We start from the raw sequence: 12,499 nt of genomic DNA, 5'->3' as shown, positions 1-12,499 counted from the left end.
ATACGCAAAAAAAAAAAAATGAACTTTGATCCACACCTCACAAAATATACAAAATTTACCTCAAAATGGATCATAGATCTTAATAGGAAATCTAAAACTATAAAACAGCTAGGAGAACAAGCATAGGCTTAAGGTTTATGGCCTTGGGTTTGGCAAATTTTTCTTTGCTATGACACCAAAAGTATCATCTATTTTAAAAAGAAACTGATAGAGTGAACTTTATGAACATGAAGACTCTTCAATGCTCTTCTAAACACTGCTAAGCAAATGAAAAGACAAGCCATAGACAGAAGCTATTTGCAGATCATATATCTGATAAAGGTCTCTCTTTGTATCTGATCCAGAATAAAGAGGTCTCAAAATTCAATAATAATTCAAACACCTGAATGAATGAGGCCAGAAAACACACTTCAGTAAAGATATCCAGATGGATAATAAGCATATGAAAAGATGCTGATTAAAGGTGTCATTAGTCATTAGAGAAATGCTTTTAAAAACCACAGTGAGATACTAGTTCACATACACACTAGAATGAATACAGTTAGAAAGACTGACCTTACAAGGTGCTGGCAAGGAAGTAGAGCAACCAGAACTGATACACACCACGAGGAATTTACAATAGTACAACCATTTTGGAAAAGTCTTTAACAGATTCTTTTAAAAAGGTAAACACCTATGTACCATATAATCCAGATATTCCTCATCTGGTGCTTTAGAAAGGAAAAGCATATGTCCATACAAAGACTTATAACCAAATATTCACTGCTATTTTATTTATAATAGCACAAGTTGTAAATAACCCATGCATCCATCAAGAAGTAAATGCAGAAAGAAATGATGGTCTATACAAACACTGCTCACAATAAACTCTTCAGTAAAAACTCAGCACTAAACAATACTCTACTATAAGACAAATAAGCTATTAATACAGCAACACAGATGATTCTCAAAATAATTACACTGAATGAAAGAAGTCAGACAACATAGAGTAGATACTGCATGAATCCATTCATATAAGGATCTTGAAAATGCAAACCAATATGTTGTGATAGAAAGCAGATCAATGGTTCCCAGGGGAAGAGACAGGGAGGGAGGGAGGGACAAAAAAAGTCAGGAGAGAAGCTTTGTGGGTGATGGGTATGTTCACTGTCTTGAGTGTGGTCATGGTTCCTTGGGGATATTCTTACGTCAAAACATATTAAGCTGTACACTTTAAACGTGTGAAAATTATTTTGCCAAGTATACCTCAAAGCTGTTTTAAGAAAAAAGGCACTTTAGTCCTGATCCACCTCAGCGCCTGATTGGAGTGACATGATCAGTCCCTCACACTGTCTGCCTAACGGGAAGGTAGAAAAGCTCTCACAGAAGATAACATGGATTTTTCATTTGCAATGTCTGCCATGTAATAAAGAATTTCTAGACATGCAACATGTCCAGACTATATGACAGATAACATGAGAATAAGGAGCATTAGACAAAGGATGCAAACCCCAGGTGATGTAGGCATCAGAGTTACCAATAAAGGCTATAAAATACTTTTAATATATTCAAGAAAATAAGGAAATGATGGGAGAATAGATAACAGGGTAGAGACTTTCACCAGAGAAATATACTGGAATGTATTTTTAGGAAAAATCAAACTGATACTCTAGAACTGAAGCTTTCAGCTCTGGAAACAGGTAAACAGAGCTAATTAGGATCCCTTTTAAGTAAAACTTTCAGTAATTCTGGGTAAAATATAACAACAAAGTAACACAGAGCTAACTATGGAAAGAGAAGTTCCCTGATGACAATACAAAGAGGACACTTAAAGCCCAGAGTGGTCATCTTGTGAGCTGATGCCACCGCACCCTGGAGGGAAGGGGTTTTCATCTGCACATAAATAAGGATACAATGTCCATGTAGGAAAAAGGGTCCATACCAGATGTAGAAGACTCTTCCTCTATATCTATATAGTCAGAGACAGAGATGTAAAGTGGCAGCAGAGGTCACAGTGACACAGGGCCCTGGGCCAAGGAGTGTGAGCACCTCTGCAAGCTGGGAAAGGTAGGATGATGAATCCCTCCCAAGAGCCTAGGTGTGGAACTTAGCCTTGGCCACTCCTTGGTTTTAGCCCACTGACATTGACTTTGCACTACTGCACCCTAGAACAGTGAGAAGATGAATGTGTATTGCTTTAAGCCACTGAGTCTGTGGTCCTTTGTTACAACAGCAATAGGAAAGGAACTCAGGAACCAATATGAACTTGAACCACAGGCTGCCTTCTGTGCTGGCAGGGAGTCCTTTGTCTCTGATCCTGGGGGAGTGTCCTGTCCTCTGGCAGCATCCACAAACTACCTCATGCTAACTTGGCAGTTTGCAGAGGGTTAAATCTTATCCCTGCACAGTTCTTGATATTTAGTTAATAAAAATGATGGTGTCATCATGGGTATTTTTCCATCTTTTAAATACCCTTCAGTCTTCTAATAAAGCTACTTCTAATTAAGAGACCATGTAAATAGTTTTCAATCTTCATAATAAATAACTGTGGTTTTATCTGGTTACTTAAATTATGAATAATAATGTTCACATTTGTAAAAGTTATTAAAATCAACATTGTTTAATGAAAATATCATTTCTTTTCGCATGAACATGTATTAACTACAAGAAATGTTCCATGCTTTCTTCTACGATTTACTGTTAGAGCCTTAAAGAATAATATTTTCCTCAAAAGATATTACGGCAAAGGGATTTCTTTTGGTGGAACTGTTCCGGCATCAAATCTGGTGCATGTCTCAGGCCACTGGCAACATAGAGATGATAGAAATTAGGAGGCATTATAAACACAGAATCATTTTTAAAGGAATTAAAAAAACTGGATGTGTGTAAACAAAGAATCAGAGAATATTCTGGTGAAATAAATGTATTTTTCAGCTTAAGCAAGACATGGGGTGAATAAATCTGAAATGAAAAAACCACCCAGAGATTAGCAGCGAGTCATGCATGCAGTGTGAATGATCAAAACCAAGTTGTTTCCAAACCAGTGTGCAGGCTTGATGCCTTCATGAATCAAATCTGTGTGGCACCAGGCCACCTCGAATACATGTTGATGAGGTATTTATAAGCCCTTCACCATCCCAAATCAAAGCCCACGCACGAGCCACAAGACCATCACCTACACATTTGGAAAACACACAACATGGTGAATAGCACTTTTCTTGTTCAGTAGCCGGTGGCAGCGAACTGTCAGCAGACAGAGATACAGGGACACAGAGGCACCTCCCCTCACTCAGCTGATAAACTTCCGTGCATCCCTGGGGACAGGATTGTCATAAAATGCACCATGGATTGATCCTCCTCCTAGGAAAGGAACCGTAGTGCTGTCATTAGGTTTGAGCAGGGGTGGGTGGAGGATCTCAGAAGAGTTGTTTCAGCACACCAATAGAATTCTTGGCCACCGTGACCACGAAAGACAAGTCCCCTGCCATCCCGGTAGGCACTTGGGCTCCTGACAAAAGCTGGGCTCAGTAAAGGGTTGAGTAGAAGGCACAGACCTGAGGGATGCCCCAGCAATAGGCAGGAGGTAGGGCCTGGTTTATACTGCTCTGGGTGTATCCCAGACTCATCCGAATACGAAATCAGAAATTTGCAAAACAGCAGAGCTGGGGTGGATCATCTACTCCAGACTCCTCACCTTACAGTTAAAAGGGTGGCAACCCTGACAGGCAAAGCAACGTGCTAAAGGCAGAGCGTGGAAGTGGCAGTGCCAGATGAAACGCAGCGTGCAACCCCCGTTCAAGGCCGCTGACTCTGACGACGGGGCCAAGGTTTCCAATGAGGAGAATAAGACAGTGTAAATACTTTGTTCCCCCTAAAACCCCAAATGTTTTTTAAAGGCACAAAAACTCACCTTAACTAGATCTCTTCTGAGGGGGCTCTCTTCTGCTTCTTCGTCTTTCTGTCTCCATTTCCCTCTCTCAGACACAAACACATTCAGTTTTGTGAAAGGGGACTTCCTTCCATACAAAGACAGACTTCACATCTTCAGAAAGATACCTGAGAAAGCACGTTTCTCAATTCAAGTCTTTGTGTGAGTTCTGGGCAACTGGCTTATTTTCTAGAACAATCGGTAGTTACAAAATCAGGAAATCATCTTCCACAAAGGCAGAGTTCTGGTCCGTGTTGATAAAGTTGGGGATGTCACATTTCATGAGTCTGTTCGGCTCCTCCTCTGGCCACCTGCTGCATCTGATGGCTTCCTGGAGCCGAATAACACTGTAAAGGGCTATGGTAGGGATACCAGCTTTGGCCTTGTCCAAGTGGTCCACTTCATTGATGTAACAGTGAAAGAGGGACCTAGATTCGTCATTGCACTGCCAGAGAACACCTTGGGCAGCAGCGGTCTTCCAAAGTCTGACACAAAGCTGTTGAGTCTAAATCTCTTCTCGGGAGACTCTGCATTGCTACAAAGAAAACCAAAATAAAATATCGTTCACAGTGTAGCTCGGTGACCTGAAGAATCATAGTTTTTGCCATCTACTGAGAGTAAATCCCTGCACAGAGCATGCTGACATGCACTGGAATTGAAAGACATCACTTCTGAACACATACAATTAAACCCAAGGCAAAAGTCTAAAGTGAGGGCCCATGGACCATCCTAAAAAGACATCGTTCCCTGAGAATCCTCAATATTGGTGCCTCGCACACCAGTGTTTCTCCGTGGGACACTCAGATCTCTTCATCAGGATTCGTTAAAGTGCTTCTTAAAATGCAGAATCCTGGGGTGCACACCCTCAGAGTCTCCAGAGGTAGCGACTGGTAGTCTGTATTTTCATAGCCACCAGGATAACTAAACATGCTCAGGTTTAGCACCGCAGTCTACATCGGGTCACCTGAGCATCGACAATTCTGTCTCACGGGATGGGGGGTGCCATGTGTGTCAGGGTGCTGTCCTACCCATGTGTCTCCCCTGATTCTCAGAACTGACAGTGCTGCCCCATTGGGCACGAAATACCACCGTTTCACAATGCATACGCAGGGCGCCCGACTGAAAAACAATCAGTGATAGGAGAGGGGACAAAACTCAGCTTCCTGTTACCTTGTTTCACTTACTGTGGGACGAGTGATCAATTCAAGGGTAATAAATCAGTGAATGAGTGAATAACATGACTCGCGTTAGTCCCACGAGTGCCTGGAAGAGCAAGCCTGGGCACATTGAGAACCATAACAGCCCATCTACTTAAATGTCATCCTCCACAGATCTATGTAAAGGTTACTTCCACCCAGGCAGTGACTCCAGAAGGGCAAGAATCATGTATGAACACACTCTCAAATCCAGAACAGAACCTGACAACAATTAGGCTCTGGAGTCTGTGTTTAGCGAGTGTGGAATCTCAGTGATTCCAGCTCTTACACCTTGCCTTCCCATCCCACCACACACGATATGGCCCTTATGTCCAGTTCTCCCGGGGCTGGGGCCACGGAACCCATTTATAGGACTGGAAGAATCTGATCATTTAAACCATCCCCCAGATTATCATCAAGAGTCACCTGCATTTCAGGGATCAGTAATCCCAGAAGCTTTGCAGTTCAGGCAGCTGAGGGATTTTTATATCAGCTCTGTCTTCTACTGTGACTGCCTGGGTGACATCAGACAAGGAATTCTGAAAAGCCTGAACTTTTCCTTTCAGGAATAATCTAATTAACAAATCTCGTTGACCACTCAACAAATGTGATGTGAAGATCAATAATTTACACAGGAGTACAACATTCACTAAGTCGTGGATTTAGAATCAGAGGAAAATCATTTTAGAAAGATTGACAGAATGTAGCTTTAATGCGAATTTAAGTATTCTTACCTTTCAGTAAATCATCTTCCCCTACTTATCACTTCACCCAAGTTTAAAAGATGTCTGAGAACAGGGATGAGAGTGCCAGCAATCTGAGACCCAATAACCTAAAATGTCACCTAGGAAAAAGAGGGGAGTAACACATTTTTAAAAAGCATGGCAAGGATGGCGGGGCCATCCCCAACCCCAGACTAAGAAGCTCTGAGTAATAGCTTTCCTGCCTGCCTGGGGCATCAGCTGATGTGAAAATCCACCCAGAAACCTCACTGTCCAGCAGCTCTTCCATAACACAGGCTACACTTTCTCAGAATTAAGAATTGCGTCCAGTAACCACTTCGCTGAAGAATAAAGACAAAGGAGAACAAGAGAGTTCTGCCCCTCCCAAGGGAGAGCCCAGACCTCGGGCTGCATGCACTGCGCCCACCTCCCTGGAGAAGAATAAACTGGAGAAGGGCGTTCTGCGAAACTGCGGCAGCAAAGGTTGAGATGGGAACAAATTGACCAGCTGGCCAGGGACAGCCCCCTCCGTCGCTGCCTTGGCGGCTGCCTCAGCCCTCTCAGCCCATCCTGCCCACCTCTGGTGGCTAAGCTGTCAGGGAAATTGCTTTGCGACCTGGAGCAACAGAGGCTGCCCTCAGGCCAATCTGCGGAAAAGATGGGAGCTAAACCCCCAGCTCCCGAGCGGCAGGCTCCATACCCCCGCCAACACCCCGACGCCCCCGCACCCTACCGCAACCCCGGGGAAATATGACCCGAAGAAGTGTGACCTGGGAACGAGGGGCAGCAGAGGCCGCCCCCACGTCAGGCCTGCAGAGAGATTGGAGCTTATCCTCCAGCTCTCCAGGGGCAGCCCCTGTCCTCTCCACCTCCTGATCTCACCGCGCCCACCTTCCAGGAGCAGTCAGACCAGGTGTGGGGTGTCAGGCGAATCTTGCGCCAGAGAGGACGTCCCCAGGCCAGGTCAGGGGAGAGGAGAAGAAGTGGCCCCATTAGGCGGGGCAGCCGGCCGTCGCAACTGCCTCTGCCCCTCGACCGCATCGGGCCCGTCTCCCAGGAGCAAGCTGACCTGGAGACGGGCATCCGGCTTCTTGGGCAGCAGAGGACGCCCCCAGGATTGGTCACGGGGAAGAGGAGAGCAAATTGACAGGCTCCGCGCTGCAGGTCTTCTACCCCCGCCATCGCCACCCCCGCACCTTAAAGGCACCGCCCAGGGCGCCCCTCCCCCAGCAGGCTGAGTGGGACAGGTGCGTCTGGTGACCTGGGGCAGGAGAGGCCACTCCCACACCAGGCCATCGGGGAGACGGGAGCCAATCCACCAGCTCCCCAAGGCAGCCCCTACCCCCGCAGCAGCCACCACTCTTGCCCATGACCTCACAGTGGCCTCCTCTAGGGAGCAGGCTGACCTGGAGATGGACGTCCGACGAACTTGGGACAACAGGGACCGCCCCCAGGGCAAACCATGGGGGGAAGTGGGAGCAAATGGACAAGTTCCATGGGAAAACCTGCCGCTGCTGCCACCACCCCCAAAGTACCAAGTCCAACTCCCGGGGTCAGGCCGACTAGGATACACGCGTCTCATAACACAGGGCAACAGCGACCGCCCCCAGGACAAGACGCGGGGAAGATGGGAGCAAATGGTCCGCTCCCCCGCTGCAGGCCCCCGACCACCGCCACCCCTGCACCCTGACTACCCTGCCTCCCGCCCCCAGCAGGCAAAGTGGGACAGGGGTGTCCCGGGACCTGGAGCAGCAGAGGCCGCCTTCAGGCCACGCGGTGCAGACATGGAGCTAATCCACAGTCTCCTCCGGGGCAGCCTCCCTATGCCTGCAGCCACCACCTTACCAGCCCCCTGACCGCACCGCACCCATCTCCCAGGAGCAAGCTCACCTGGAGTCGGACCTGAGGCAAATCTCCGGCGGCAGACGTCGCCCCCAAGCCAGGCCGTGGGGGAGAGAAGAAATGGAGCAACTCCCTGGAACACATCCCCTGCCCCTGCCGCCTCCGCCGCCGCCTCCCAGGAGCAAGTTCATCTGGAGACCCGCGTCCCGCCTCTAGGGCAGCAGAAGCCGCCCCTGGCTCCGCCTCTGGGGAGAGCGGAGCGAATTGATCGGCTCCCCCGCGGCAGCCTCCCTCCCCCCGTGGGTCCCGCACCTTAACGGCCCCGCCCCCACTCCGCACTCAGCAAGCTGAGTGGGACAGGAGTGTCCGGCGACCTGGGGAAGAAGAGGCCGCTCCCAGGCCCAGCAGCCGGGACAAGGCAGCTATTCCACCCGTTCACCAGGGGTAGACCCGCTCCGCCCCTCTGCCGCTGCCACTGCCTTCTGACCTAACCGCCCCACCTCCCAGGAGCAAGCTTACCTGGAGTGCAACATCTGGCGAATCTCCGGCGGCCAAGCCCCACCCCAGGCCAGGCTGCAGGGAAGAGAAGAAATCGATCGGCTTGCCCGGGCAGCCTCCCAACCGCCACCGCCGCCGCCGCCGCCCAAAAGCATTGCAATAGCCTACCGGGGTCAGGCTGACTGCAAGGATGTGCACTTGCCTTCTTATCCTGGCCAGGTCCCTGAGCACCTCCCTGCATCCCTACACTCCCTGCACCTCTGCACCCCTGCTACTCTCTGCAATTCTGCATCCCTCCACCCCCACATCCCCTGAAATGCCTGCGCCCTCCACAGCCCCTGCACCCCTGTCACCAGTTACACTTTTGCACTGCTTACACTCCTGCACCCCTGCATGTCCCACACACCACCTCTTGGGCCTTTGGCAGAGTCTCTGCTGTTAGACCAATGCACAGTGACTCACTCTTTGCCAGTATATGATGCATCAGTGGACGTCAGGGGTTGCCTGCAGGAAGGTACATGTTCCCGGTCACTAGCCTGGGCCACTAGGGTGATCTCTGTGAGGTCACCCAGGACGGGTTCAGAGATGCTGTTCTCTGGGAAGAGAGGAGTTGAAACCGGTCTTGAGGGCAGAGCTGTGCTCACCAGGCCGTCCACGCTTCATGTTTTACACAGGGCTTCGGAGAAGTGAAATGGATCCGGCCAAGTAATACCGGCCTGCTGTGAGCCCACCTCAGTCCTGGGCTCTGAGTCAGACCGACTGGCTCCCTCAATCAGGGCCCAGTTTGGGCACCTGAATGGTCCCTTTGAGGCATCCCAACAGTTCTCAGGATGAAGTCTGGCTGCTTCCACCCCATGGCCCTCCCTCCTACTGTGCTGGCCTCAGGAAGGTTCCTTATATGGGGAAGAAGGCAGCCCACACCCTACCCCACCCCTCACCTTTCTCTAACCCAGGCTGGTGCTCTCTCTGCCCCTCAGAGTCTGGGAAGCCATCCCTCTTCAGTTATGTCCCTTCTGAGATGGACTTGCTTCCACTCAATTCTAGGCGAGGATGCACCATGGAATGCACTGGGTAAGAGAACCAAAATAAATAATTTCTTCTGTGAGGTTGTCTGTTTATCTACTGGGGCTGGGCTGTGTGTAGTTTGCTACAGCTATTGGTGTGAGAGGCTAAAACAGCCTGTGTGTCCTTGTTTTCATCTCCCCGCTGTCTTTGGGTTTTCCCTAGACACTCCTGAGACATTTACTTCTGTTAGTATTATTCCTGTTATTACACACGGGCCCTACTGACATGGAGGTAAGGTGTTGGGGGAGCGGGACAGAGCAGGGCATCTGCAGTCCTGTGATTAGTTCTCATTGAGCCTGTGCCCTGAGCTGTGACCTCCACAAGTGTGTCTCTTTCCCCCCACCCCAATTTGGGTGACACAGAAGGGATTTCCCTTCTCCCAGGTTGGTTAGGCTCTGGTAAAATAATTTCTCATTAATAAAACAAACAAAAAACAACTTCCCCCAATGAAACAGAATGTTCTGGGTGTATTTCAATACAGTTATTTTCTCCTCTCCAGGCAGGAAGCATGAGGAGTTATCCTCTGACCTTCATTCTGAGAACAGGACACGGTCCTGGATGTAAAATACATGAAAAAGAGCATGGGGCCCCTCTGACTGGCCCCCTGGAGTTGTCACACTCTGATTTCCCCACACTGAGCCTCCTGCTGGCCTCAGGGACCTGTTAAATCTGCCTGCCCCCGGGGTTCTTACAAAAGCAGGTTCTGCCTTGGGAGCTGTGACTCTCCAAGCCTGCCCGCTGTTCCCTTTGCAACCTCTCTGGGTTGGAAGCAGCTTTCCCCCTCAGTCTTCTGGGATCTAAGAAGAGCAGTGGGTTTGCAGCTCCCTCAGATTTGGTGTTATTTTCAGGACAGGAGGAAGAACTTCTGAGCTCCACACGAGCTGGACCAGAGGCTGGAATCCTCCCTTCCTCTGCCACCGTGCAATCAGTGGCTGTGGTTCTAGCCGAGTTTCTGAAGATGTGGACTTAAACACACATATCCCAGCCCTCACAGGAGCACACAGTCCCATAAATCCCCCTAGTTTCCACTGGTAACTATGGAGCCGATGGGGACACGGGTTTCGGGACCACAGAGGCCTGACTGCACGACTTGCTCCGTGGCCTATTTACGTGGTTGCTCCGGGCCTTGTCTGAAGTGGCTTGTTTACCACACCTGGTACGTGGGAAACACAAAATAAGTACTAGAACCTTCACTTTTTCTCCCTCCAGGGCCTTCAAACGTAGAAAGTAATAAGTGAACTCAGACAGCCTAGTCACCACAATGAGGTCCGTCCAGCCTGGCTCTCCTGAGTGATGGGCACTGACTTGCACCTTAACTCGGAACAGTAGGGGAACTGCCTTCCTCTAACTGGGCCTCTCCCCACACCAGGCACGCCCGCAGCTCAGACGGGGCCAGCTCCCCAACTGAGGTGTGTGCTGGTGGCTTCAGTGTGACCTGGCCCTGCCGGGACATGAACCTGCAGTGAGTGAGGTGGAGGGTCGGGTGGAGGGGGGTCCCTTCTGGGGTGGCAGGGGGCCCGGTAGCACCCCTCCCAGCCTGGTGCCTGGGGCTCCCTAACACCTCCTACAGCTCCTGGGTTGGCTCCGGTCCTGGCCACTCCACACACCCTCCCAGTATCTTTTCATTATGTCCCTTTTCTGCTTTTATCAGCGAGAAGTGGCTTCTGTTGCTTGTTCAGTGAAACAGTACATCGGGAAACCAGACTACTTCTAACATCAGTAAAATACCAACCTCGGTCAGCTCGCCGGGCAGACCGTGCAGCACAAAGGCCTGAACAGGGCTGTGCGAACGGCTTACGTGAAGGGTCCTCAGCATCTGTCTTCAGAGATACAGAAGCTGATGGTTCAGGTAAAACCTCAGGGTGGGATTGAGGAATCCAAAGCTGGTTGGTTTCAAAGGCTAACTGGTCAGACCAGACCCCTGAGCTGTGGTCAGAAGCCTGGCTCAACGTCACGCAGACTCAGCGCCCTAAGTGCCGGGTGGGGCTGGTGCTGTTCCCTTTGCAGGCTCTCGTTGGGGATTCACTGTAGCCCCTTAAATACAGCAGAAATTCCAGCCCCATTAGCCCCCACCCTGAGTGTTCCATGACACAAATCCCGGGAGTGTTTAATTTTCATCTTTGTTTAGGAGGATGAAGGTGGTTCAAGAGAAGACATAAATTCACACTTAGTGACACAAGGTCACAGCCAGTACTTCCTCCATGGAGAGCTATGTGCTCCCACAGTGGTGGCTGGGGGCTGGGCAGAGACCCTCTGCTGGTCCCAGAGGGACTCGCTCATCTGGCCACAACTCATGGGTTGGACAGCAGATCCAGAGGGTGACAGAGCATCTTTCCTGGGAATTTGGAACTGACACATAGAAATCAAGTTCACTCATCTGGAGTTTGGCGGAGGGGAGGGGCGGTGGTTGGAAATCAAATGAAACCAGAGCATGAGAGAAACTTAGAAGTGAAAGAGCGAGAGACAGAGAGACTGAGCTTGTGAGAGCAAATAGTCAGAAAGAAGGCAAACAATCAGGGGACAGAAGAATTCCAGCTCCTGACTGTGTAGTCTGTCCCAGCCCATCAATGACCCCGTGAGATGTTTAATAACATTCCAGTTTTGCAGATTAGGAAACAGGCTGAAAGAGGTGGGGGCTGGGTTTGGGTGCAGAGTTAATTCAATTGCCACTGGACCCCACACTTCCCATTGCCTGAAGGCACCCTAATCCTCACTGGGACCCCTGTGGTCCCCTGACAGCCCAGCACCCTGATCAAAGGGACCCTGCGGGAGTGGGAACCCCTCTTGAGTGTGGAGAGTTCCCTGCCCCGAGATGCCATGCATCAGCAAGCTCCCGCTCACCCCAGGTTAACATCAGCCCAGCTGTACAGTCTCCCAACCCGCTTCCCTCCCTGCCAGGCACCCCCATCCTTACCACCGAGTGTACTGCAGGAATTCAGGCACAGGGATGCCCAAATCAACACGAGCCCATCGGCTATAGAAAAAGCAGACTCCCAGGCCCACCTGGGTTGCGAGGGGACAGAAGGTGTCCTCAACTTTCATGTGTCTAAGACAATCTTCTTCAGCTGGAGGTTCTAGAGAAAAATAAAAGGTCCAAAACATAGTTCGGTGAGGAATTCCTCCAAGGACCTGACTCCAGTGTCTACAACCATGTGTACCTACCCCCGGAATTGGGGTGAAGGTGGATTATTGATCAGCACAACCCCTGGTGGCCCAGCTCCTTGGCTTGGCTGCCCAGAGGGGGCTGGGGGAATGGGTAAGGCCAGGGC

The 12,499-nt window shown here is 50.1% G+C and overlaps 1 long non-coding RNA gene across 1 annotated transcript; it reads right to left on the bottom strand.

Moving 5' to 3' along the window:
* Positions 1–2,644: 2,644 nt before the first annotated feature.
* On the bottom strand, positions 2,645–4,163 carry LOC140693543 (uncharacterized). Its single transcript, XR_012069311.1, has 3 exons — positions 3,890–4,163; positions 3,159–3,339; positions 2,645–2,782 (listed from the first exon to the last, which is right to left on the bottom strand). It is a non-coding gene; the product is annotated as an uncharacterized lncRNA (long non-coding RNA).
* Between the last annotated feature and the right edge of the window lie 8,336 nt (positions 4,164–12,499).

Source organism: Vicugna pacos, unplaced genomic scaffold (genome assembly GCF_048564905.1).
Source record: "Vicugna pacos unplaced genomic scaffold, VicPac4 scaffold_19, whole genome shotgun sequence".
NCBI lineage: Eukaryota > Metazoa > Chordata > Mammalia > Artiodactyla > Camelidae > Vicugna > Vicugna pacos.
This window is presented reverse-complemented; position numbering and strand designations above follow the sequence as displayed.